At 43.4% G+C, this 25103-nt stretch overlaps 2 long non-coding RNA genes and 1 pseudogene across 2 annotated transcripts; all 3 read right to left on the reverse strand.

Moving 5' to 3' along the window:
* Positions 1-612: 612 nt before the first annotated feature.
* LOC111096855 lies at positions 613-8175 on the reverse strand. The gene is made up of 3 exons (XR_005361561.1): positions 8024-8175; positions 7621-7673; positions 613-854 (listed from the first exon to the last, which is right to left on the reverse strand). It is a non-coding gene; the product is annotated as an uncharacterized LOC111096855 (long non-coding RNA).
* Positions 8176-12934: 4759 nt separating this feature from the next.
* Positions 12935-13853, reverse strand: LOC111096856. Its single transcript, XR_005361562.1, has 2 exons — positions 13628-13853; positions 12935-13153 (listed from the first exon to the last, which is right to left on the reverse strand). It is a non-coding gene; the product is annotated as an uncharacterized LOC111096856 (long non-coding RNA).
* A 2230-nt stretch (positions 13854-16083) lies between these two features.
* LOC100683120 lies at positions 16084-19033 on the reverse strand (annotated as a pseudogene).
* Positions 19034-25103: the final 6070 nt, after the last annotated feature.

Raw genomic sequence — 25103 nt, forward strand, 5'->3', positions numbered from 1 at the left:
TCAGTTACATAGGCTTTATAAATCTTAAATGCAATTGCTAGAATTGTCCTATATAGTCTTTTAATTAAGCTTTCACCTTTTCCAATTGTGTTCCCTTCGTTTTTTTGAATCTCAAACATTCTTTTACAATCTGATACAAGCTTTGTATCTTTAATCTGAAATTTTTGACTAGCTGTGTTTAAACCAGTGTAGCCTGCAGATTTTCACTGAGCAACCTCCTGAATGACACACACTAGATGAGGTGCTGGTAATAAGAAGAACAAAGGAACACCTTATGGTCCATGGGGGACAATAACTTAATGTGATAAAAGCCACATCATATTACCTACGGGCTTCAAAGATTCCAAATAACTGGTAATGAGAGACATTAGATGTGATATTAGTTTAAGAAATAAAAATTCCGGGATCCCTGAGTGGCGCAGCGGTTTAGCACCTGCCTTTGGCCCAGGGCGTGATCCTGGAGACCCGGGATCGAATCCCATGTCGCGCTCCGGGTGCATGGAGCCTGCTTCTCCCTCTGCCTATGTCTCTGCCTCTCTCTCTCTCTGTGACTATCATAAAAAAAAAAAAATTAAAAAAAAAAGAAATAAAAATTCCTATTCAGACCTTATATTCCTATCCCTAAAGTATCCTCAAAAGATCATGGATATTGTTCGTTTGCAGTGTTAGTATTTGTCTTTTCCCACATGAGACAGGAGATTAACCAGAACAGAATTGGGAAAAGTGAAAGGCAGTTTTTACGTTGTGTGTTGTAGGAGGCAGGGTGGGTAGGTCTTGTTGTGTTCACCATAGATCTTTCCATCTTTGGGACCATTGTTTGCACACAGACCTTTCTGGGTCACCAGCAGCTGAACCTATGAGAGGAAAGACGAGAATCTTGAATGTAACTGGAACTTTTGCCGTAAAGGGAGCTGGTCCTGGGGAGTAGAGTCAGGAAAGCTTTTGCTTAAACTTCCAGTTTTAATTTGAGGCAAAGTTTGGGGCTCATGGCACAATGAGAGCTGTCTGCCAGACCTTTTTTTTTTTTTTTTTTTAAATCAATCAGACACATTGTTTGTTCCTCTGGGTTTGATAGACATGTTGTAATAAGGTCCTGAACTGCTCACTGCCTCTTTATGTACTTTCTGTCTAAAGGCTTGTTACTATTGTGACCTATATTCATGGAACCACAAACAATGGGTTTAACCATTAACTTTCAAACCACCTGTAAATGAATTCTTTTATAAGATGACAATTATATAGGCTCCCAATGGTTGCTTAGAGTGTCAAAGAAAAGGATTCAGGTTGAACTAGGTTATTAAGGAACTGGGACTTGATGTTTAGGATGCCCCTAGTCTGAGCAGATAATTTGCCTTCGCCCGACCATGTCAGATAACACTGTTTAGCTGACATTCCAGTGTCCTTGAAAAACATAAAGTTTTCTAAAGTTGGTTTGGTTGAGAATAAAATTAAATTGTGGCAATATCTTATATTCATTGAGTAGAAACCCACAATCTATGCCACTATTTAGTGTCCATTAAGACATGATTTGATGTTAGGTATCTCTCTTCTGGGCCTTTCCTTGTGGGCCTTGGGGAGTTAAAAACCACAAACGATACATAGTTTTCTCTTGTCATCTAAAAGACCAAAGAAGGTGACCAAAATCTTGCCCCCTCAGATTCATAATTATCTTTATGTATTTTTTCTTCTATTTTTAATTTAGCAGTAATCCAAAACAATGGTTGCTTCCAGAAAACTATACAATCTGGTAATGTGGCATGCTTAATTAATTTTAATGATATTTTGTCCAAAATAGGGGGACTGTCCTATTGAAGCTGTGAAACGAACCCTATTTGGATTGCACCTACACTGTCGGTAACATAGGACTTCATCTGAGGTTTTCCATACTTTCTACTTTTCGCTTTTTTTATTGGGGTTTAATTTCCACATGCTATTTCTATAGCAACTCATTCTATAGAATAACTTTTTTTTTTCTATAACATTAGAAAAGCCTTTTCCTATCCTTCTGGTAGATTAATTATTCTTCAGAATCTATCTGTAGGCTGGTTTAACCTACTGGCCTCAATTTTCAGATCAAGAAATAGAAACACAGTGAGACTAACTGATAGGTTCAGCACGATCCAGGAGTCAGCAAAACGGTCTCTTGGTTCCAATCCTGACTTCACTTCCTGAGCCATTAGGCAGTTCCTGAGTAATGACTTTTAAAGTGAATTCTGTGATTCACAAATATACATGCTGATTTTGATCAAATTATTTAATCTCCTCCATCAGTATTTTTACAAATTTATTGTATACATGCCTCTTATCTAGCAATTTAACTATATAATGTGCCCGTGTTTCTTTTTTTGCTGGTATCTTGAATTGTTACTCTTTTTTTTCTTTCCTTTTTTCTTTCTTACTGTTATTTATTCTTGAATATTTAAATTTATTTATTTATTTAAGTAATCTCTACATTCATTGTGGGGCTTACTCATGACCTTGAGATCAAGAGTTGCACGTTCTTCTGATGGAGCCAACCAGGCACCCCTAAAATTGAATTCCTTAAGAACGCCTGTGCCATCTGTGAACCTTTCAAGGAAAAGGACTCTGATCTATATTTCTTTGTAGTGTCTGTAATGCTTAGGGCCTTACATAGGGTTCAATCCCATGACCCCGAGATCATGACTTAAGCCAAAATCAAGAGTAGGATGCTTACCTGACTGAAAACCCAGGCGCCCCTTGCTACTACCACTATTGATAATTATAAGAGTAGACATTTCTCGATCATTACTATATACCAGACATAGTTGACAAGGTCAATTCAATCTTTACATCACAACATCCCTATGAGGTAAGTACCGTTATTATTCTGTTTTACAGGACAGGGAACTTCAGCTCAGAGATCTAAGCAACTTACCTAAGGTCACAGAACAAGTAAGTAATGAAACTAGTCATCAGGTGGTCTGATTCCAGGACCTGAGGTTTACTTGCCGGGAAGAAGACTATTTGGGAGAGAGTAGGGGATGGAAGATGCGGACTGTGGAGATAAGACTTGTCCTACCCTGGATGTCCTTAGAATTTTGTCAAGGGCAACACCTTTATTTATCTCCCTCAGTGTCAGCCTTAAGACACATGAAGGCATGTGGTGAGAAGAAATCAGGTCTTTCCAGACTGTACTTTTTATTAGCAATAAAGTTCTTGTTGCTTGGAAGTAGCAGTAAATGATCCCAGGAAGAGTTTCTGGTTGCATTTCTAATCCCACACCCAGCAGAGATGGCAGGGAAGACAAAAAGAGCTTCCATGATTAAGTAGCAAGACCCTTTCAGCTGGGCCTGAGAGTTTCAGCTATGGGAATCTTACTGTGTGGCCGAGTGGAAGCAATCAACTCAGAGCACGCTCTTTCTCACTACTGTTACTGTTCAACCTTATCAAATAATAACCAGAACTTGCCACTTGAGTCAGGTGTCTGGGCTTTTTTCTCCTTCTCTTTATTTCATTTTTGCTTTTTTACTCCTATAAATAAACGTCCATCCTGAAGAGTTTAGGACAATTAGGTGAATTCACTGAACTGCTCAAGTTTTTCACTTAAAATTCAATTTTGGTTAAAATGTTCAAACCTGGGACGCCTGGGTGGCTCAGAGGTTAAGCGTCTGCCTTCTGGTGCAGGGAGTGATCCTGGAGTCCTGGGATCGACTCCCGCATCAGGTTCCCCACAAGGAGCCTGCTTCTCCCTCTGCCTGTGTCTCTGCCTCTCTCTGTGTGTCTCTCATAATAAATAAAATCTTAAATAAATAAATAAATAAATAAATAAATAAATAAATAAATAAAATGTTCAAACCTATTTGATCTGAACAAAACATTGGGCATAGGCTTTATCTCTTCCTCTTTTTCTGCATAAGGAAACAAAGCACAAATAATAACATGATCCGCAAGCAATGTACACCCAGATAGTATGTGAACTGGGAATAAAACCAAACCACCTATCTCTCATTTCAGTGCCTTTTCCACCCCAAAGGTAGTAAAGAGTGTGCATTGTAGTATGTTTGCTCTTCCTCTGTTTTGGTAGAAAGTCCCACTTTAATTCTTTCAGTATGAAGTAACTTCCTGTCTAGTGTGCTACGGCAGCTGCTTAGCAGCGTTTTCATGCCTACGGGAAGATTGTATCGCCCAGTCTTTTTTATTTTTTTTATTTTTTTAAATTTCCTCAATCTTTTTAAAAAATTTTTTTATTTATCCATTCATGAGAGACAGAGAGAGAGAGAGGCAGAGACACAGGCAGAGGGAGAAGCAGGCTCCATGCAGGGAGCCCGACGTGGGACTCGATCCTGGGTTTCCAGGATCATGCCCTGGGCTGCAGGCGGCGCTAAGCTGCTGAGCCACCCGGGCTGCCCTGTATTGCCCTGTCTTCTACAAATTGGGCATGGCCATGCGAAATTCTTTGACCAACAAAATACAAACACAAATGACAATTACGTGTTACTTCTGAGACAAAACATTGGTTTAGTTGTCATTAACCAAAGAAGCTGTGCTTTCCAGATGATACAAGATGGTGGTGCTTATTTCCACCTGGACAGTTAAGTTGTTGCACTGAAAACAGTTGTCCCTGGAAAGTCACCCAGACACTGAGATACTAACCAGGTATTTCAGGCAGTGAGAAATAAATCACCATCGTGTTAACACACCAAGATCATAATCTTGTTTGACGCTGCAGCGTGATCTAGCCTATCCTAGTCATTACTACTGGGCTTTAGGAATCTACATTAACTGTATTAGTGAGCACCTGGGAGGGGTTAGGCATCATGGTATGTATTTGGGATTATGTTCTCATTTAATAATTTAACTTTTACAATGGCCTAAGTAAGGCATGTATCTATATCATTTGCAAATGAAGACATTGAGTCTCAGAGAATGTAAGTGAATTCCCAAGTTTACTCAAGTAGTAAGAACCAGAGTCACTCGAGGCATGTCTAGCTCTAAAGCCTCTGTTTGTTTGTTTTCCCACCACACAGCACTGCCTGACTTCGAGCCATGCTACTCTGAGTGCTTAAAAGTAGTAGTCGAGGGATGCCTGGGTGGCTCAGCAGTTTAGCGCCTGCCTTCGGCCCAGGGCCTGATCCTGGAGTCCCGGGATCGAGTCCCGCATCAGGCTCCCTGCATGGAGCCTGCTTCTCTCTCTGCCTGTGTCTCTGCCTCACTCTCTCTCCTCTCTGTGTGTATCTCTCATGAATAAATAAATAAAATCTTAAAAAAAAGTAGTAGTCGAGGGGCGCCTGGTTGGTTCAGTTAGTAGAGCATGCAGCTCTTGATCTTGGAGTTGCAAGTTCTAGCCCCTTGTTGGTTGTAGAGCCTACTTTAAAAAAATTAATAAATTAAAAAAGTAAAAGTAGTAATTGATCCCGTAAGCATTTTGCAGAGCGTCCACTGTGTGTTTATCACTCTGCCAACTGCTCTGAGTGAGCGATGCACCCTGTCTTTAAGGAATTCGGAATCTAGTTAAAGGGAGGTGAGCCCATGAAACAATACTGAACACTATGACGTGTGAGTCTGGCATTAACAGCCTCTCAGCCTTGAATTGGGACTTGAAGGTTAGTTAGGATGTAGGTGGATGGGAAACATCGGGGAGACCTGTCTACACTGTCCACCATTGTGAGGAAAGAGTATGGACTTAAATAGCGGCCTTACTTACCACTGATACTTCTCAGTTCCAGTTCTTTCATTCGTGAGATGGGTCAGTGATAGTCTCACATCATAGGGTTGTGGTGAGAATTACATCGGACAGTGAGTATCACTTCCCAAAGTGATGGCACAGTGGGTGCTCAGTAAATATCAGCTGTCTTTTCGGGTCACCTGGCTGACTCAGTCGGTTGGAGCTCTTGACTCTTAAGCTCAGTTTGGTGAGTTTGAGCCCCATGTTGGGTGTAGAGATTACTTTAAAACATATACAGGGCAGCCTGGGTGGCTCAGCGGTTTGGCACCACCTCCAGCCCAGGGCCAAATCCTGGAGACCTGGAATCGAGTCCCACGTTGGGCTCCCTGCATGGAGCCTGCTTCTCCCTCTCCCTCTGCCTGTGTCTCTGCCTCTCTCTCTGTGTGTGTCTCTCATGAATAAATAAAATTAAAAAAAATAAAACATATACAAATTAGTTGTGTTCCAATGTCTGGAAACAATAGGCATTGGTGTGACATCCAACATGGGAGACCATGATATATGTGGTGATATCCATGGGCTTCGAGGGTTCCATTTAGGTCTGATTTTTTTCTTTGAGATACTTAGAAGATGAAACAGCCTCTTATGAGTGTGGTGAGCTCCTCTCTATGCTAAGTGCTTTGGGGGAACAAGGATGAACTAGACCCAGCCTCTCTGGAAGAGCTTGAGTGTGTCCAGGGAGAATGGCTCAAGGGACTCCCCACATGAATGACACCTCCTGAATGACAGCGGAGAAAGGACAAGGCCTGAGGGGGTGTGCAGAGGAAGGGATGACTGTGGTGCCGCTGGGCCCAAGGTGAGGAAACAGAACACAGGTTGAACGTAGCAGATGCCAATGGTGACGGCGGCGGCTGATTTTATTCTTGCCATCTTTACGGACCTACTCCAGCAGCTGCGTGGAGGCCAGCCGTTACTCACTGTGTCCAACTTTTCCTTTATGAAGTAAAGCTGAGCAAAGAGCATGGGTTTTTCAGTCACAATGATATGGATTCAAATCCTTTTTTTTTTTAAGATTTATTTATTTATTTATTTATTTATTTATTTTAGACAGAGAGAGAGAGAGAGAGAGAGAGAGAGAGGCAGAGACACAGGCAGAGGGAGAAGCAGGCTCCATGCAGGGAGCCCGACGTGGGACTCGATCCCGGGACTCCAGGATCGCGCCCTGGGCCAAAGGCAGGCGCTAAACCGCTGAACCACCCAGGGATCCTCAAATCCTTTTTTTTTTTTTTTAAAGATTTTATTTATTTATTCACGAGAGACCCCGAAACACAGGCAGAGGAAGAAGCAGGCTCCCTGCGGGGAGCCCCAGAAGCTCAACCACTGAGCCACCCAGGCGCCCCCACGGACTCCCGTTTCATTAAAATTCGGTTGATTTGTTCATTCTGCTAAAAGCCTATTAATCGAGAGGGTAGCCTCCAATGTAACGCCTGGAAAGCCTTAGGATGATTAATGGAACACAGAGAACTAGCTTCAGTGTGAAGTTGGGACTGCCAGCCTACCCGCCGGAAGCCACCATCTGTGCTTCACTAGAGGCCACACACCACACTTGAACCAAGACAGCGGTTTGCCTAAGACTGGCATAGACTTGAAAGTTCTCCGGAGAAAGCCAATAAAACCGGCATGAATAAAATTGGGCAGGCTGCTTCTGACTTTCTAAAGCTCCTCTGGAAGGCCATTAAACAGGAATCTAAGAGATGGAATGCAAAGCAAAGCTGTTTTCTGGTTTATGGGACGGCAATACTCTAGAAATTCCAAATCTGGTTGAATGCAATATTAGGACTTTGCTCTGGGAGCAGCCTTTGATTTGTAAATATTCTTAAGGAGCTCGGGCCAATGCCGGCAAACCCCAAGGAGGGGGCAACAGGTGGCCCAATGGCTGAAGCCTGCCTCCCAGCCTCCCAGCTCGGTGCTTCCCCCACGGAGCTTCCTCCTACCTGCTTCTGCTCCTCCCTCTCCGTCAGAGGAGCCAGTGGGTCCAGGTCCGGGCCTGGAGGAGAAGAGACGTCACTGAGCACGTTTGGAGTTTGAATCTGCGTTTGTTTCCTGGCTCCTCCCCTGGGCTCTAAGCTCCCTACAAAAGGGACTACAGGTGGGTCCTTTACGGGAGAATCCCCTTGTTTAAACCGTGTCTGCTCAGGAGCACTTTTGGGAATTTTGTTCCCAGATTCTAACTCCTTGATGAATGATGGTGGTGCGAGTGCGTGCTTAGGCCTATCTTCTCTTCTGAGGTCATGAGCTGCTGCTTACAGTGAAGCTGGGATTCCCTGGGGGAATATTTTTCTGGATGAAGCAAATGCTATGAGCAAGAGAGAACATTTTCATCCCAGAAGCACTTACTGAGTGGCTGTTCCTTGCTTGGAACGGGATTCAGGGTAAGGGCGGACACAGGGATTAAGAAGACCGAAAGTCCCTGCCCTCAAACAGCCAGGGCTGGAGCAGGAGGGGAGGACACGCGCTGGAGAGCGTGTGCAGGCAGCAGCGGCCGAGTGCTGTGGAAGAGGACAGAGGGTTTACCTGCATTTTTTAAAAGATTTTATTTATTTATTTCTGAGAGACAGAGAGAGAGAGGCCGAGCCCCAGACCGAGGGAGAAGCAGGCTCCCTGCAGGGAGCCCGACGTGGGACTCGATCCTGGGACCCCGGGGTCATGGCCTGGGCCCGAGGCAGATGCTCCACCGCCCAGCCCCGGGCACCCACCGAGGATCTCCTTCTAGCTAGGGTTGCCCCGCATCTTCGAGGGCATTCCATTTCCAGTGACCTCTCATTTCTGATAAACCGCCTGTTAACTTGCCCCAAATCTTCTACTGAACTAGAAAAATTCCTGGAAAATCAGGGTTTGTGCTTTCGCGCCCATAGTATCTCCCAAACCAGCGCACCGACTTAGCAGAAGCGCTCAGTAAATATTTGTTCAATAAATAGATGAATGATCTGCAAGGCAACAAAAACTTTTTATAATGAGTCTGTACCCTCCCTTTATCGTGAGTATCTGCAGTCACTCCCCAGAATGAAGACCAAACAGGAACATTAAAACCAGTTCAAATTTGAAAATTCCATAGTGGATGCAAATTCCAGTCTGACGAGAACAGAGCAATATCATAAGGACTGTTAATGAAAAAAAATATTTTTGGAAAAATTGCTCCATAGTAAGAAAATATACCTCCATGGGGACCCCTGGGTGGCTCAGTGGCTAAGCGTCTGCCTTGGGCCCAGGGCATGATCCTGGGGTCCCGGGATCAAGTCCCGCCTCAAGCGCCCCACTGGGAGCCTGCTTCTCCCTCTGCCTGTGTCTCTGCCTCTCTGTGTCTCATAAATAAATAAATAAAACCTTAAAAAAAAGTTATATATCTAAAACTGGAATCAAATTTGGTGAGAATTTGTTCTTCCAGTATAAGGAGATCCAGCATATGATGATTTTGATTGGATTTTGAGCACTGCGTTCTAGAAATTCATAAGGTAATTTTGGAGGCTCTTTGGTATATATATTACGCAAAAAAAAAAAAAAAAAAGGGAAAATACTGTGTTTATACTGTTGCTGCCATTTTTCCCTTCGTGGATTCTAGAGGTCAATTGTCTATCAAGTGATAAAAAAATGCTCTGTTGAGTGATGTTAGACACGCAGTAGGTCATCTCTTACAGCAATTCAAAGCCAAGATTTCCCTGTAAAGGGCAGTAAATGATATGCTGGTTCTTTGCAAATATCTTGTGCTTGGAAGACTGGGCTGGAATGTTCTCCAGCAACTCGCACTTCAAACTCACATTATTTTAGCAGTTAATAGAGGTTTTACTTAAATTTAAGACATTTTGTGAGTCCTTCAAACGCTATTCCAGTTAATTTTTAAATGCATTGGCACAAATGGAACAACAAGAATGATTAGGTTCTAAGATCATACATATTTATGTTTCTATGCAAACCTTTAAAGTATTTCTTAGGATAGAATTTTTTTTTTATTTGGGAAAATTTGGATAAAGATTGTGAGTTTCAAAACTATTCAGTGTACTCTGTTTTGGTGTTTGATTTCATGCATTAATATAAATCATTGCCTGGCCTCCTTTTTCCTGTCTGTAGAGTTATCTAGCTATCTCAATACCACTTAAAAATAATCTTCCTTTTTCCATTGTCTTAGATAACCTATTTCCCCCACAATACCTTCGGTTATGTGACTGTTCTAATCAGTCATGAGCTGTGATTTGACCATTTCTGTGGGGTTAGTGGGCCAACTGATACCCAGGAATTCTCACTGTCTTGGGAGAGTCCAACATTTACAAAGAAACTGGTCACCCTGTGTCACAAGGTAATTGTGGGTAGTGCACAAAAGTTTAGTCTCACTTGAGAGCTATAAATCTTATCTTAGTAAATAAAATAAAACTGGCTAATGATCACCAACCATATTTTCTTCTTTCCTAAGGGATGGGCTTGAAAAAGAAGAGGGTGTGTTGGGGTTTCTAACAACAGCACTAAAACAGCTTTTAACCTTATGTCAACCAAGACAGGTTGTTCTCATTACACAAACACACCTTTCTCAGTTTAGTCCTCTCGTGTTATGATTGTTCCCACATCTACAGAACTCCGTGAGAAATGATGCTGAAATACCTATTTGTTTGTACAGAAGTATTTGAAGGTACTTTATTTTCTATAAGGACCAGGAGCTGGCTTTCCCCGAGGCACATCAGGGCAGGGTGGTTTCAGAGGAAATATACGCTAGAGCCAATAATTTGTTTGTCACATAAATTCCAATTATCTGTGAAGAAACATGGTGAACCAGTGGAGTGTGGAGTTTGGGGGGAGGCTAGTCTGGTTCGCCATAAGCCATTGAATCATCTAGTGAACGTGAAGTCAGTGTACTTGTTTCTTGATTGGAAAGCTTTGCTTGGAGATAAATCTGGATAAGCCTTAGTGAATAGAACTGAACCAGTTTTACGGTTTTGTTCTGGTTCAGTTGACGTAGAAAGAGTCGTGGTCCTCTGACCCTACGTACTTTCTTACGATGGCTACCATGGACTTGGTTTGATGCCATTTAGTCAGAAATGCAAAGAGTTCAATGAACTGCATCTCCATTCATGGAACTCTGCTTTCTTCGAAGGGGAAACAGAACTTTTGTGTTTGAGCTGTTTACACTTCCGTTTTGGAGACAAGACCTATGCATCTGAAACTCTAACCAGCAGTAAAAACCAGTTTTATGAATCAGAGTCAAGGGGCGCCTGGGTGGCTGAGGTGGTTAAGCATCTGCATTCAGCTCAGGTCATGATCCCAGAGTCCTGGGATCAAGCCCCACATCAGCTCCCTGCTCAGAAGGGAGTCCGCTTCTCCCTCTCCCTCTCCCTCTGCCCACCCCCCCCACCTTGTTCATGCTTGCTCTGTCCCTCTCTCAAATAAATAAATAAAATCTTTTTAAAAAATAAAATAAATAAATAAATCAGAGTCAAATAATGGAAAAGTGACTGAGTGAGCGTTCAGAGGGGAGACACTCATTGCTGATAGGAGCAATCTGCAGCAGCTTCCTAGACAAGGTAGGACACAGCTGGGTTCCAAAGGGATGGATGGGTAATGAGGTGGAAAATGGAGAGCATTGAGGTGAGATGTGCCTGAAGAAAGACAAGGGGGTTCAGGGAGCGAGATGCTGAGACCAACTGGAATAGAAGAGATTAGACGGGGTGTTGGCGGGGTCACAGGGAGAGAGAGAAGCAGACTCCCCACTGAGCAGGGAGCCCTACATGGGGCTCGATCCCAGGACCTCGAGATCACGACCGGAGCCGAAGGCAGATGCTCAACCAGCTGAGTCACCCGGGCGTCCCTCGACAGCTCTTTAAATTTGAATGCGGATATCATTGTAGATACATTTGGGGTTTTGCCACTACATGTTTCTCAACTAGAGTTATAGTGAAGGGTTCATCTGGATTTTGAACATCGCGAGAGAGTTAAAAAAAAAAAAATAAAGGAGCACAGAGGATCCGGGGGGTAATGAAACGGTTCTGTATGATACTATACTGTGGATACAGGGACGTGTTTGTTCAAACCCATAGAATGTATGTACAGCACCGAGAGGGAACTGTAATGTAAACTACAAATTCTGGGTGATAATGATGTGTCGGTGAGGGTTCATCAATTTTTAACTGCTGGGGGCGTGTTGATTATAGGGGAAGCTGGCATGTGTGAAGGGGGAGGCTGTCCGCCCAACCTCTGTACTTTCCGCTCAATTTTGCTGTGAACTTAAAACCTAGATTTTTTTTTAAAGCTATTAAAAAAAGATTTAGGGGCACTTGGGTGGCTCAGTGGGTGAGCTTCTTGCCTTCAGCCCAGGGCCTGATCCTGGGGTCCTGGGATCGAGTCCCGCATCAGGCTCCCTGCATGGAGCCTGCTTCTCCCTCTGCCTGTGTCTCTGCCTCTCTCTGTGTCTCTCATGAGTAAATAAATAAAATATTTTTAAAAAAATTTTAAAAAGGAACACAAGTAAGCAATACACCTACATAGGCTTCTTTCTTTTAAAAATTCAAATGAAGATAAACAAGATCAAACTTTGGAAAGGCACACTTCTTAGGAGAAAAGTTTAAATAATTTGATTTTTCATCTGTGATTTAAAATCTCTCTGCTTCTTTTCTCCTCTTATTTAATACTACACACTTTTTTTTTAATACTACACACTTAGAAAAAATTTGAATAGCTATATCCTAAAAGTCACGTTCCTTATTTATTTATTTATTTTTTTGATAGTCACACAGAGAGAGAGAGAGAGAGAGAGAGGCAGAGACACAGGCAGAGGGAGAAGCAGGCTCCATGCACCGGGAGCCCGATGTGGGATTCGATCCCGAGTCTCCAGGATCGCGCCCTGGGCCAAAGGCAGGCGCTAAACCGCTGCGCCACCCAGGGATCCCCAAAAGTCACGTTCCTATTATTAGCGGGGCTGTCGCCCTTCAAATGGGCCATAAAATATATCACCTCAACCTCCAAGTCTATTTGTCCCCCCCTCGTACGAGTTGATGGCCTTGTGCAGGCTACGGATTCCAGAGTTCCCGCTACCTGGGCAGGCACGGTACTACCTTGGCAAGAAGATGGTGCAGAAGGAAGGACCTGGGCCCCGAGCAGGTGGACGTGTAGGGCCAGGAGAAGATAGCAGGCCCTACATCATTCGGGACAAGGCTTTTCTGACACCTTTTGTGTATGCTTTTGGATAGACCCCAGCTCCCCCGCTGGTCGAGGAAATTCAGGCTCCCGGTTCAGGGAGTTAAAAGATTTGTAATGAGACCTCAGAGGTGGCAAAGGACTAACTTCGTTTATTTTGTCTATCTGGTCTGTATCCCAGAACTCTCTCATCTCATATTTCTCGTAAACATTTTGACACTCTGTTGAATTTTCTCAAATTTCTTCCATCTGGAGAAGCGGAGCATTTATCAGACAACTGTAGCCAGCTTGTCTATCTTCACACCCGAACCTTCGGTGGCCCACCACAGGAAAAAGTACTCAGCACACACGCTGTTGAGTTGGGCCATGCAGATTTTCCATTTTGAAAGAACATTAAAAAAAAAAGAAAAAAAAGAAAAGAAAAGAAAAGAAAAGAAAAGAAAAGAAAAGAAAAGAAAAGAACGGGAGGAGTGATTCTTTCTCCCATCGGCTGGCAAGTTTATTGTTGTGCCCCCCCCCCCCCCCCGGGGGGCTCAGCGGCGGAGCGGCTGCCTTGGGCCCAGGGCGTGACCGGGGATCCCAGGATCGAGGCCTACATCGGGCTCCCTGCATGGGGCCTGCTTCTCCCTCGGCCTGGGCCTCTGCCTCTCTCTCCCTGTCTCTCATGAATAAATAAATAAAATTAAAAAAAAAAAAAGACTATTGTTGTTTATAAGGCACTCACCCTGGGGCGAGGGTGGGACAGCATTGCCTGGGCTCAGGGCGCAGCTGGTGACCCAGGCCTACCCGAGAGGTTGGGGTCTCCGGTGCTTCAGGCTTGCTTACCTGCCGCTCCTTCCAGAATGCGAGCACCTGATGCGGAGAGAGCCCCCCCACCGAGGGAGGGCGTGGGCCTGTGGCTGCGAGGTGGTGTCCCTCTCCCCGGGATCATGCTTAGGGTACAGATCTCTTCGCAGCAGTAGCGCTTTCAGGGATACCCAACTAAATAGGCTCAAGTAGGGATCCCTGGGTGGCGCAGCGGTTTAGCGCCTGCCTTTGGCCCAGGGCGTGATCCTGGAGACCCGGGATCGAATCCCACGTCGGGCTCCCGGTGCATGGAGCCTGCTTCTCCCTCTGCCTGTGTCTCTGCGCCTCTCTCTCTCTCTCTCTGTGACTATCATAAATAAATAAAAATTAAAAAAACAAAAAAAAATAGGCTCAAGTAGAATTAGAGAATTGTTTCATTTGTGATTCTCTTTCTTTTTATAAAGATTTTATTCACTTATTCATGAGAGAGGCAGAGACCCAGGCAGAGGGAGAGGCAGGCTCCTGCAGGGAGCCCGACGTGGGCCTCCATCCCAGGACCCGGGGTCATGCCCTGGGCCGCAGGCAGGTGCTCAACTGCTTAGCCCTCCCCGGGCTGCCCTGTGATCCTCTTTCTTGCTCCTGCTTCCCCACCTCCCATCTTCAATGTTTACATTACATTCTACCCTCACTCTAACATGACTATCTGAAGAGCTAAAAAGATACAGAAAATATTCTTTAAAGTATAAAAAAATATAATTCTACCATCAAAGAAAATCTGTATATAATTTGAGAATGTTTTTCTTCCAGCCCTGTTGGGGACATAAATGTCTTTTTGAGAAACACAAAATCCTTTGGTTTCTGTTTGTTTTTACTTGATATGTTACCAGGAATATCTTCTCCTGCCATGGAACATTCTTTGTAAAAATGGTTTTTGATAGTCACTTAATATTTCATCTTAGCAAGTTGGCACTACTGTTTTTTAAGATTTTATTTATTTATTCATGAGAGACCCACAGAGAGGCAGAGACACAGGCAGAGGGAGAAGCAGGCTCCATGCAGGGAGCCCGATGTGGGGGCTTGATCTCAGGACCTGGGCATCACACCCTGGGCCAAAGGCGGCCGCTCAACCACTGAGCCCCCCCACATATCCCCGCACTACTGTTTTAAAAACACATTTCTATTGTTAGGTTTTGGGGGCTATTATAAACAAGAACAAGAGGAGTAATCTTATACAGAAGCTTTTTGAGTTGCATTATAAAGTACTAAATGTTTTTTCTTTAAGTATTATACATTTTTAAATTAAAAACTTTTTCTTGAAAATATTTTTGTATGAAAAAATTTGAACACAAAAGTTAGGTCCAATACAATGATGCCCCACATTCCTGTCACTGAGTTTCAAAAATCATCAAGATTTTCACAATTATCAATATTTTCCCACATTCATGAATGATTATTTTTCCAGGTAGTCACTAAAAAAAAAAAAAAAAATCAAGAAAGGTGTACCAATTTGTATTACCATGAGTTGCCTCAGTAAAAATACCAGTGTGAAAAACATAAATTTTATAGGCAAAACATTGTTTTGTTGTTTTGATTTGCATTTATTTCATAGCCAAGAGTTTGAAGAGTCTTTCAAATTTTGTTTTCATTCAGTGTTCTTTTTGGATTGTATATTGATATCTTTTGTTCATTTTTCTTGTCTTGTATTGGCTTTTTTCTTGTTTATTTATTATTATTATTTAAAGACTTTATTTATTCATGAGAGACAGAGAGAGAGAGAGAGAGAGAGAGAGGCAGAGACAGAAGCAGGCTCCCCGCGGGGAGCCCCATGAGGAACTGGGTCCCAGGAGCCCAAGGCAGAGGCTCAACCACTGAGCCTCCCAGTTGCCCTAGCTTTTTTCTTATTTAAAGGGCTCTCTGTAAAAGGGACATAAGCCTGTCTGTCATAAAGGTTGCAAGTATTTTCCCAAGATATTATTTGCCTTTTAAATGAATATGTATGCTCTTTTCTGACATAGAGCTATTTATTTATTTATTTATTTATTTATTTATTTATTTTTTATTGAAGTTCGATTTGGCAACATATAGTATAACCCCCGGTGCTCATCCCATCAATTGCCCTCCTCGGTGGTCACTCAGTCACCCCATCTCCCTGCCCACCTCCCCTTCTGCAACCCTTAGTTCCTTTCCCAGAGTTAGGGGTCTCTCATGGTTGTCTCCCTCTCTAATTTTTCCCACTCAGTTCTCCATTTTCATTTTTTAAGTAGAATCTACATATCAAAACATTTGTTAACTTCCTTTTTTTTTTTTTTAATACTTACATTATCTTTCCCCATTCTGGATTTGGAAAAGTCCTGTACTCAGTGGCAGTATACCTTGGTGATTAAGTGTGTGAGTCCTGGAGCTGTGCATACAGTTCAAATCTTCACTTGGCATTTCTGAGCTGTGTGAGTCGCAGCGAGACCATTACCCCCCCCCCTTTTTTTTGATACATTATCTTATTTTATTCAAATATCAGTCTGATCACACATGGCCCGAGAACACTCAAATAATAAGCCACATAGAAAGAGATGTTAAAGATTGGTCTTCAAACATTATAGCCAATGATGCCACGCTTGCCTATGATCTCGCCGACCTCAAACCACATCCACACCTCGGTGGCCACCAAACCTTTCAGAGCTTCCTTAACTGTGAGCTGTTGGAAGCTACCAATTTGAGCACTCTTGACTACTTTTTTCAAACTCTAAATAACTGTAAGGATCTTAGCAGGGGTTGGAGGAACCAGCTCAACCCTGGCATAGTGCCAAAATGTGGCCAATCGAGGCTTCCAGTAGGTCACAGCAGCTTCACCAGCGCCTGAGCCTTCCTGGTGAGGTTACGGATGAACGAGGCCAAGGTTCCAGGATGGAAGTTCCATCGCCCTGGACCCCATTAACCTCTCTGTGCCTCAGTTTCTTCATCTGTACAATGATTATATGATTACCTACTTCATAAAGCTGATGTAGGGATTAAGATACTTTGAAACACATAGTACAATCTATGCAAATAAATATTAGCTATTGTTATTGTATATTTAACTCTTTAACCCAATTGAAGCACTGTGGTTTGTAAATAATATGTACAAAATCCTTTCAGGTTATTACTTACACAAATCTTCAATATTTTGTGGTGAACAAAATTCAACAGATGAGTAAGTGTATTTAAGAAATGATTTAAAAAGAACTATCTTACCCCTGGCTCCCCATGAGATAGAATCTTTCTCATAAATCATCTTTGCATTGTAGAAAAATATGTAATTCTTAGAATCATATATTTTAAAGAAGAAACTTTACCTAATACTAGCTAAAGCTTGTCATTCAAAATATTGGAAACTGAGGTGCAGAAAAGTCAGGATCTCATAACTGAGAATCAGCTGAATCGAATCTAGAACCAAGGCTTCTCTGGTCTAATTCTTTTCTAGGAGTAAAAAAACAAAACCAAACACCCCTCCCCCCCCAAAAAAACCCCCACAAAACCCCAAATGGTCTACCCATATATCCATAATTCATTAGAAGTTTTGCTAATTTAAAACTTCCCAATTATTGAGGGAGGAGAAAATCTATTCCAGTGGAAAAGAAGCTGTTTATAGCCTGATTTACAAAAAGTCAAGTCAAGAACCAAAGGAACTGGAAAGATGACTTTCTCTTGAAATGGGTATTTGAGGTCAAAGAAGGTTTTTGCACCTGAATTCTCTGGATATTTGCCACAATTCTTACTTTTGATTTGTTCAAGGGATTTAATCCATTGACATGGAGCAATTGAAAAATGATCTTCAGGCTTCAGGCACCCTGGACCACCACCCAGATAATCCAGGTCCAGCGTTTGCTCCTCGGATAATAAGTGTCTGTTGGGCACCGTCCTGGGCCCTGGCCCTGTCGTGGGGAGTCAGGCCGACCGACACAAGCTTGCCCTCTTGGAGCCTATATTCAAGTGAGATTGAAAAAAGAAAACTGAATAATCAGGATCATTTCAGAGTGACACCTGCAGTGACACCGGGAGGGCAGCTATGTCACTGTGGACTGTTGAGAGGCTGCAGGATGTCACATCCTACTTTAGAAGATGGGATCCAGGAAGGCCTTTCTGAGCTGAAGAGCTTCAGAAGCTTTGGTGAGAAGCAGCCAGCTAAGTAAATATCCCGGGGAATATCAGGCAGAGAGAACACCAAGTACTCGGGCCCCGAGATCCAGAAAGGTTGTCTGTGTAATCTACTGGGTTTCCTCTCTTACTCAATCTTCTGTTTGTTAATCTAGGCAGACGTGGTAGAGCAGCACCTGGGGGAGGTGGTTCTAGAGACCATTTCAGCCCTGGTCCTTGTGGGGAAAAAGGGCTTTGCCTTCTCTCCTTTACCCTGCAGATGTGTCAAGCTCATCCAAGAGATGGTGGGAGGGGGTGCTGGGAGGCTTTCGAGGGGACCTGACCACGTAAACAGCACATTCTGAGTCCCCTTGAGCATGCTAATGTTAGCACAAATACTGGCTGTGCTGCCAGGAGATTTCCACACATGTGGCCACAGGGATGATAGAGGTAGTCATTTATTGATTTGAGTAGTTGCAACATTTTTTTTTCCTTTTAGCTAGAAAACTCACGTTCTGGCTGTTTCTTCCAGGGAGTTCCCTAGAAAAGGCAATTTGGTGACAATTATGTTCCATCTCGATTTCTCACATGCTGATGCTCCACAAAGCCCTCACACTGACTACCTGGCTCACATTCTCCAAGGAATGGTTGACAAGCAAGCAGAAAACCAGAAAAACCTTGTTTTTCATTCCCAAAGGACTAGCCTTTGGGAAGGCTCAGATTTTTAGCTCTCCCTCTGGACACGTCGTTCTGCAGAATCATGGAGCTGGACAAGATGAAATATGTCTGGTGAGGGCCGACTTTAGTTTTGTTTTCTTTTTTGCATTGGGATCAGCACCTTCAGGACTGCGTGACACATACAATAAATTAAATACCAGCTGAGTAAATTAAGGGTAGAAGAAGAATCTTTTTTTAAAGATTTTATTTATTTAAGAGAGAGAGAGAGAGACCAAGTGCATGAGGGGGGGGAGGAGTCTAGGGAGAAGCAGACTCCCCTCCTGAGTGGGGAGCCTCTTGTGGGGCTGGATCCCAAGACCCTGGGATCATGACCTGAGCTGAACCGACTGAGCCATCAGGTCCTCAACGTAGAAAAATCTAAAAGACACGTTTTTCAAACCTTTCCATATGATTTTTTCCTTCAGAGAAGACAGTCCTGGGAGAGTTGGCCCTGACGCACCCAGAGGAGGGCCAAAAGGCCTATATTCCAAAGTGCCTACTCAGCTTCTCTACTGGAAAGTCCTGCTTAGTGTATCCAACATGGAATTCTGGAGGTTCCTTATATCCCCGGCTCCACCCACTCTCAGCCTCCTCCTCCTCGCTTGATAATAACCTCATCCTTTCAGTTGTTCAGACCAAAGGCTTTGGAGACATCATTGACTCCATTGACTCTCTTTCTCTTCTTCTTTTTTTTTTTTTTTTTTTAAGATTTTATTATTTATTTGACAGAGAGAGAGCGAGTACAAGCAGGGGAGTGGCAGGTGGAGGGAGAGGGAGAAGCAGGCTCCCCGTGGAGCAGGGAGCCCGATGTGTGTGGGACTTGATCCCAGGACCCTGGGATCATGACCTGAGCTGAAGGCAGATGCTTAACTGAGTGAGCCTCCCAGGTGCCCTCCTTTCTTCCTCTTCTTCTCCTTCTTCCTCTTCTCCTTCTTCCTATTCTTCCTCTTCTTCTTCTTCTTCTTCTTCTTCTTCTTCTTCTTCTTCTTCTTCTTCTTCTTCTTCCTCTTCTTCTTCTTCTTCTTCTTCTTCTTCTTCTTCTTCTTCTTCTTCTTTCTTCTTCTTCTTCTTCTTCTTTTTAATGCCTATTTTATTATTTTAACTTTTTTTTAGAGAGGGAGAAGGGCAAAGAGAGAGGGAGAGAGACTCCTAACCAGGATCCACTTTAGCACAGAGCCCACCCCGGGGCTTGCTCTCAGGACCCTGAGATCATGACCTGACCCAAAATCAAGCATCCATTGCTCAATCGACTGAGCCACCAGGCGCTCCTGTTTCTCTACTAATACATCAAACTGTCGGGAGATCCTGATCTGCAAAATGCATCTAGAATCTCTTTTTTTTTTTTTTTTTGGAGATTATTTATTTATTCATTCCTGAGAGACACAGGGAGAAAGGCAGAGACATAGGCCGAGGGAGTAGCAGCCTCCCTGCAGGGACCCCAGAGGGACCCCGATGCGGGACTTGATCCCAGGCCCCCAGGGTCACGCCCTGAGCCAGGAGATGCTCAACCGCTGAGCCATCCAGGGGCCCCTGTATCTAGAATCTCAACCCTTACTACCATCTCTGCTCCAAGCACCATCAAGATCTCATCTGGTTTATTCTAACAGCAGCCTAATTGGTCTCCTCCCCTCATCCAACATATTCGGAAGAAAATAACCAGATTGGTTCTTAGGTAAATGTGTGTATGTCTACACCATGCCATTCTGTTGGACGCTGGCTACCATCTCACTCCCTAAACGCCCAAGGTCTACAGTGTCTCATAGGGTCTGTGACCCCTCTCATCCTACCGCGCACTCTCCAGCCTCATCTGCTGTGCTTCTCCCCCCTTGCTCACTCTGCCCCAGTCCCGCCGCCGGTCCCCTTGCTGCTCCCTGGCCAGGCCCCTTTCTGCACCAGGTCCTTTGCAGCAGCTCTGCCCTACCTTGATAATTGCACAGCTTGTTTTTTCAACTTCTTTCAATCTTTGCTCAAAGGGTAACTTTTCAAGGAGGATTACCCTGACTATCCTGTTTAAACATGCAGCCCCGTCCTCTGCACTCCCAATATCCCGTCTGTTCTATTTTGCCCTTTAGCACTTGTGACCTTTAAACAGAGTATAGCATCTCTACACGCATTACGTTTTTGGTATGTCTTTCTTCCATTGTATTATAAGCCTCACAAGAACAGGTATTTTTATTTTTATTTTATTTTATTAAAGGTTTTATTTATTTATTCATGAGAGACAGAGAGGCAGAGACACAGGCAGAGGGAGAAGCAGGCTTCCTGCGGGGAGCCCAATGTGGGACTCGATCTGGGGACCCCGGGTCACGCGCTGATCAGAGACCACCACTCAACCGCTGAGCCACCCAGGCATCCCTCAAATCTCATTTTAAAATGTATCGTTTGCAATTAGAATATACACACGAAATGGTAAAAGCAAAAAATTCAGGCATTTTCTTTGCATTATATCTAATGGAATTTGTTCATTTTACTCATTTTACTGAAATGCTGTGAAGTCATTGACATTTTGCAGAGTCTTGGTTGCATGAGTTCAAATTAGATTATATTAAAAAAATTAGATTATATTAGCATATTAGGACAATAATTTACCTCTTACTATTCCTATATAATTTGTTAAAAGACAAATATTGAGTCAAAAGTAGTCCATTTAGGGGGGATCCCTGGGTGGCTCAGCGGTTTAGTGCCTGCCTTCGGCCCAGGGCGTGGTCCTGGAGTCCCAGGATCAAGTCCCACATCAGGCTCCCTGCATGGAGCCTGCTTCTCCCTCTGCCTGTGTCTCTGCCTCTCTCTCTGTGTGTCTCTCATGAATACATAAATAAAATAAAATCTTTCTTTAAAAAAAAAAAAAAAGTAGTCCATTTAGGGAAGCCCGGGTGGCTCAGGGGTTTAGTGCTGCCCTTGGCCCAGGGTGTGATCCTGGAGACCCGGGATCGAGTCCCCACATCGGGCTCACTGCATGGAGCCTGCTTCTCCCTCTGCCTGTGTCTCTGCCTCTCTGTGTCTCTCATGAATAAGTAAACAAAATCTTAAAAAAAAAAAGTAGTCCATTTAGAAATCCTAGAAATTGTGAACCTGGGTGCCTTGCTCAGTGGTTGAGCGTCTGCCTTCCACTCAGGTCATGATCCTGGGATCCTGGGATTGAGTCCCACGTCAAGCTCCCCACAGGGAGCCTGCTTCTTCCTTTGCCTGTGTCTCTCATGAATAAATAAATTTGAAAAAAAAAAAAAAAAAGAAATCCTGAAAACTGATGTTAATAAAATGAAAAAGAAATCAATATCCTGTATATGTAGGAGTAATGATTCCAAAGTCATATGGTTATAAGTTTTTGAAAACCAGGGATACCTGGGTGGCTAAACAGTTGAGCGTCTGCCTTTGGCCTAGGGTGTGATCCTGGATTCCCAGGATCGAGTCCCACATCAGTCTCTTTGCAGGGAGCCTTCTTCTCCTCTCTCTGCCTGTATCTCTACCTCTCTTTCTGTGTCTCTCAGGAATAAATAAATAAAATTTAAAAATATAAGTTTTTGAAAACCAAATATGCCAGAACTGATGTATTCAAATAATGAATACCCTCTCCTTTTTTTTTTTTTTTTTTTGAATACCCTCTCCTTAACAATAGTCACCTTGGGAGAAATACACTTAATACATGATGTTATCGATAAATATTGGCATTATATATTGTTGATAGTATATTAATACATCTTGTCTTAATATATACTATTACTGATGTTATTAAAGCTTATACTATTTTTGGAGCCCATTAAAAAAAAAAAGATTTTTAGTTATTTATTTAAGAGAGAATGAGAGGGAGCATGAGCTGAGGGGAAGCAGAAGGGGAGGGAGAAGGAGGCTCCTTGTTGAGCATGGAGCTGTATGGGGGGCTGGATCCCGGGGTCATGACCTGAGCCAAAGACAGGTGCTCAACCACTGAGCCACCCAACTGCCCCTGGCCTCAGCTTTCAAGCTGAGGTCATACTCTTCTTGGAGGGATCTCCACCAATGTCTAAGCAAGGCATAGGAGGTCCAACAATTTTGCCCAACATGAAGCCCGTTTACTGGGAAATCTTTGCTCTATACTCCCTGCTGGGCTGACAGAGACATTGCCAAGTGTATGTCTCAGTCTGACATTTAGCTCTGCCCATCTGGCTTCCTCTGATTTTCTTTCTGTATGGGTGTTAGTCACCAATACATCTCTTGCACTCCTTTTTTTTTTTTTTTAAGATTTTTTATTTATTTATTCATGACAGACACACACAGAGACAGAAACAGAGACATAGGCAGAGGGAGAAGCAGGCTCCACGCTGGGAACCCGATGTGGGACTTGATCCCCAGGACTCCAGCATCACGCCCTGAGCCGGAAGGCAGCCGCTTAACCTCTGAGCCACCCAGGCGTCCCCATCTCTTGCACTCCTAATCTCTTACTATTGACCTTCCAGAGGAAACCTGTGACCATTGATAACAAATTCATGTATCAGGTTTTTTATTTTTATTTATTTATTTATTTATTTTAAAAGATTTTATTTATTTATTCATGAGAGACACAGAGAGAGAGAGAGAGAGGCAGAGACACAGGCAGAGGGAGAAGCAGGCTCCATGGAGGGAGCCCGACGTGGGACTCCATCCCGGGTTTCCAGGATCATGCCCAGGCTGAAGGCAGGTGCTAAACCACTGAGCCACCAGGGCTGCCCCAGAGGCCACTCATTTAAAAGTGGCAGCTGTTACAGCGAAAGACACTAAATAATATTTATAATATTTATTTATGCATTCAGCAAATTAATGTTGAGTGCTTACTATCCATCCATCCAGTGCTAGGTACTCTTCCAAATGTAACAAATACAGTAATGAATAAAATAGACAAAACTCTGCTTTCCTAGAAGGAGAGAATGAGTTAAGTAAATAAAATATGTCTTATGTTAGATGATGATAAGTACTAAAGAAGAAAATAAAGTCGGGGCAAAGATAAAGTCTCCGGGGGTATGTTTCTGGCTGGGTAAGGGTGGGCCCGCCTGTAAATGCCAGCGGAGAATAAATGGGAAGGAGTGGCACCGCCTGTCTTTATGCAGTAGGCATCTTTATCTGGGATCTCATCAACACATTTTATTTTTTAAGTGTTTGAACGACTCAATAATATAGTAACAGGAATTTGAAGATCAAAAATTTTTAAGTAATCTATACCCAATGTGGGGCTCAATCCTACAGCCCCAAGATCAAGAGTTGCAGGCCCTACTGACTGATCCAGCCAGGGGCCCCAATGCAGGAACAGGATTGGCCAAGAAGCTTTAAATTTAACTTAAAAAAATTTTATGCTTTTGATTTGAGTTTATCATGGAGGGAGTCACTTTGGTCCTATCAAACTGAGAGGTGGTGCTTGCTTTATCTCAGTTCACGGAGAGCCGTTCTTAATTTTAACAACAATTTTGACCTGAAATCTAAGTTCTGTCACTTATAAGAATTCCTTCCTTTGTATAACTTGATGGGTAGTGTGGAAAACCAGCTTGTCTAGAATGGAGAGCAATCTAGTCAGAAAATGTCAAAATTATGGGGGATCTCTGAGAATGTTTGGTTTACTCCCTACCCTTGTACAGCAGAAGAAACCAAAGGCTTGACGGAGGTGAGCACTAATGGTAATTCAATGGCAGATCAGATCTCCATCTTTCTGCTTGAAAGTCTCGCCATTGGACTCCTTGGTCTCCGGAAGTAATAATGAGGAAAGAATATTTTCATTACAGACCTCCAGTGCCCACCACTAAGGCCCAGCTGTGGTTTTATTTCCCTCTGAGGCGACCATGCACAGAAGAGGAGGGGTTGGGAATGGTGTAGAGGGAATTATGACAGAGGCTTGTGAATTCACTCCCTATTCTCTGAAATTTGCTTGAGATTGGCTTCTTCAAACAAGCCAAGGAGTAGCAAAGTCCATTCCAATTAGCTCCCTGTTCATGATATTTTCTGAGCTATCTCTTTGGGAGCTTCTGATGGCCACAAAAAGAAAACAAACCCAGTGACTGACAGAAGAAAAGGAATTCTGTTATTCACATTATGAATGTGTACAGAGCGGTTTGGACGGGACCTTGGAAAATTCTCCTGATTCCTGTGGAAGTATTTATTTTTTGATGGCATGTCATTATAGATCATCTTACAAAATGTAAATTGAAAAAATACGGGTGGGTTGAAGTCAGGGGTGTCATTAAGTGCCCAAGCTATTTCCCACAAATGGCTTGCATGTTCACAACTCCTGCCAAATACAAGCCCCTAGTTTTTGCTATCTTTATTTTTTATGACCTGGTTTCAGTGACATAATGACATACCTTTCAATCTCCATACATTTCCTTATGTAGGATGATACTTTGTAAAGCTTAAAGGGCTACATGGACATGATCTGTTGGGTCTTAACAGATCTTTCCAGGGGGTGGGGGTGGGAATGCTGAGGTTAGAATGGGCTGTGACCACAAACCAATTCATGAGCAGGTGATACCACCACCAAGCAGGACTGAAACACAAAGTCTGCGTTGAAAAGATCATATGCACAGGGCAGTGGAGATTAGAACTGTGTGGGTGGGGGTGGAGTTGTGTGGGCTGTGTTCTGGGGCAATGGTGACTCTGCTTAAAGCCTATGGGACAGTCCCTGTGGTTTGTGTGTGGAGGACAGGAGGGGGAGGGACTTTCTGGGTTTTCAAGCCACCATGTGCTCACA

The sequence above is a fragment of the Canis lupus genome, chromosome 7, assembly GCF_011100685.1.
Source record: "Canis lupus familiaris isolate Mischka breed German Shepherd chromosome 7, alternate assembly UU_Cfam_GSD_1.0, whole genome shotgun sequence".
Classification (NCBI taxonomy): domain Eukaryota; kingdom Metazoa; phylum Chordata; class Mammalia; order Carnivora; family Canidae; genus Canis; species Canis lupus.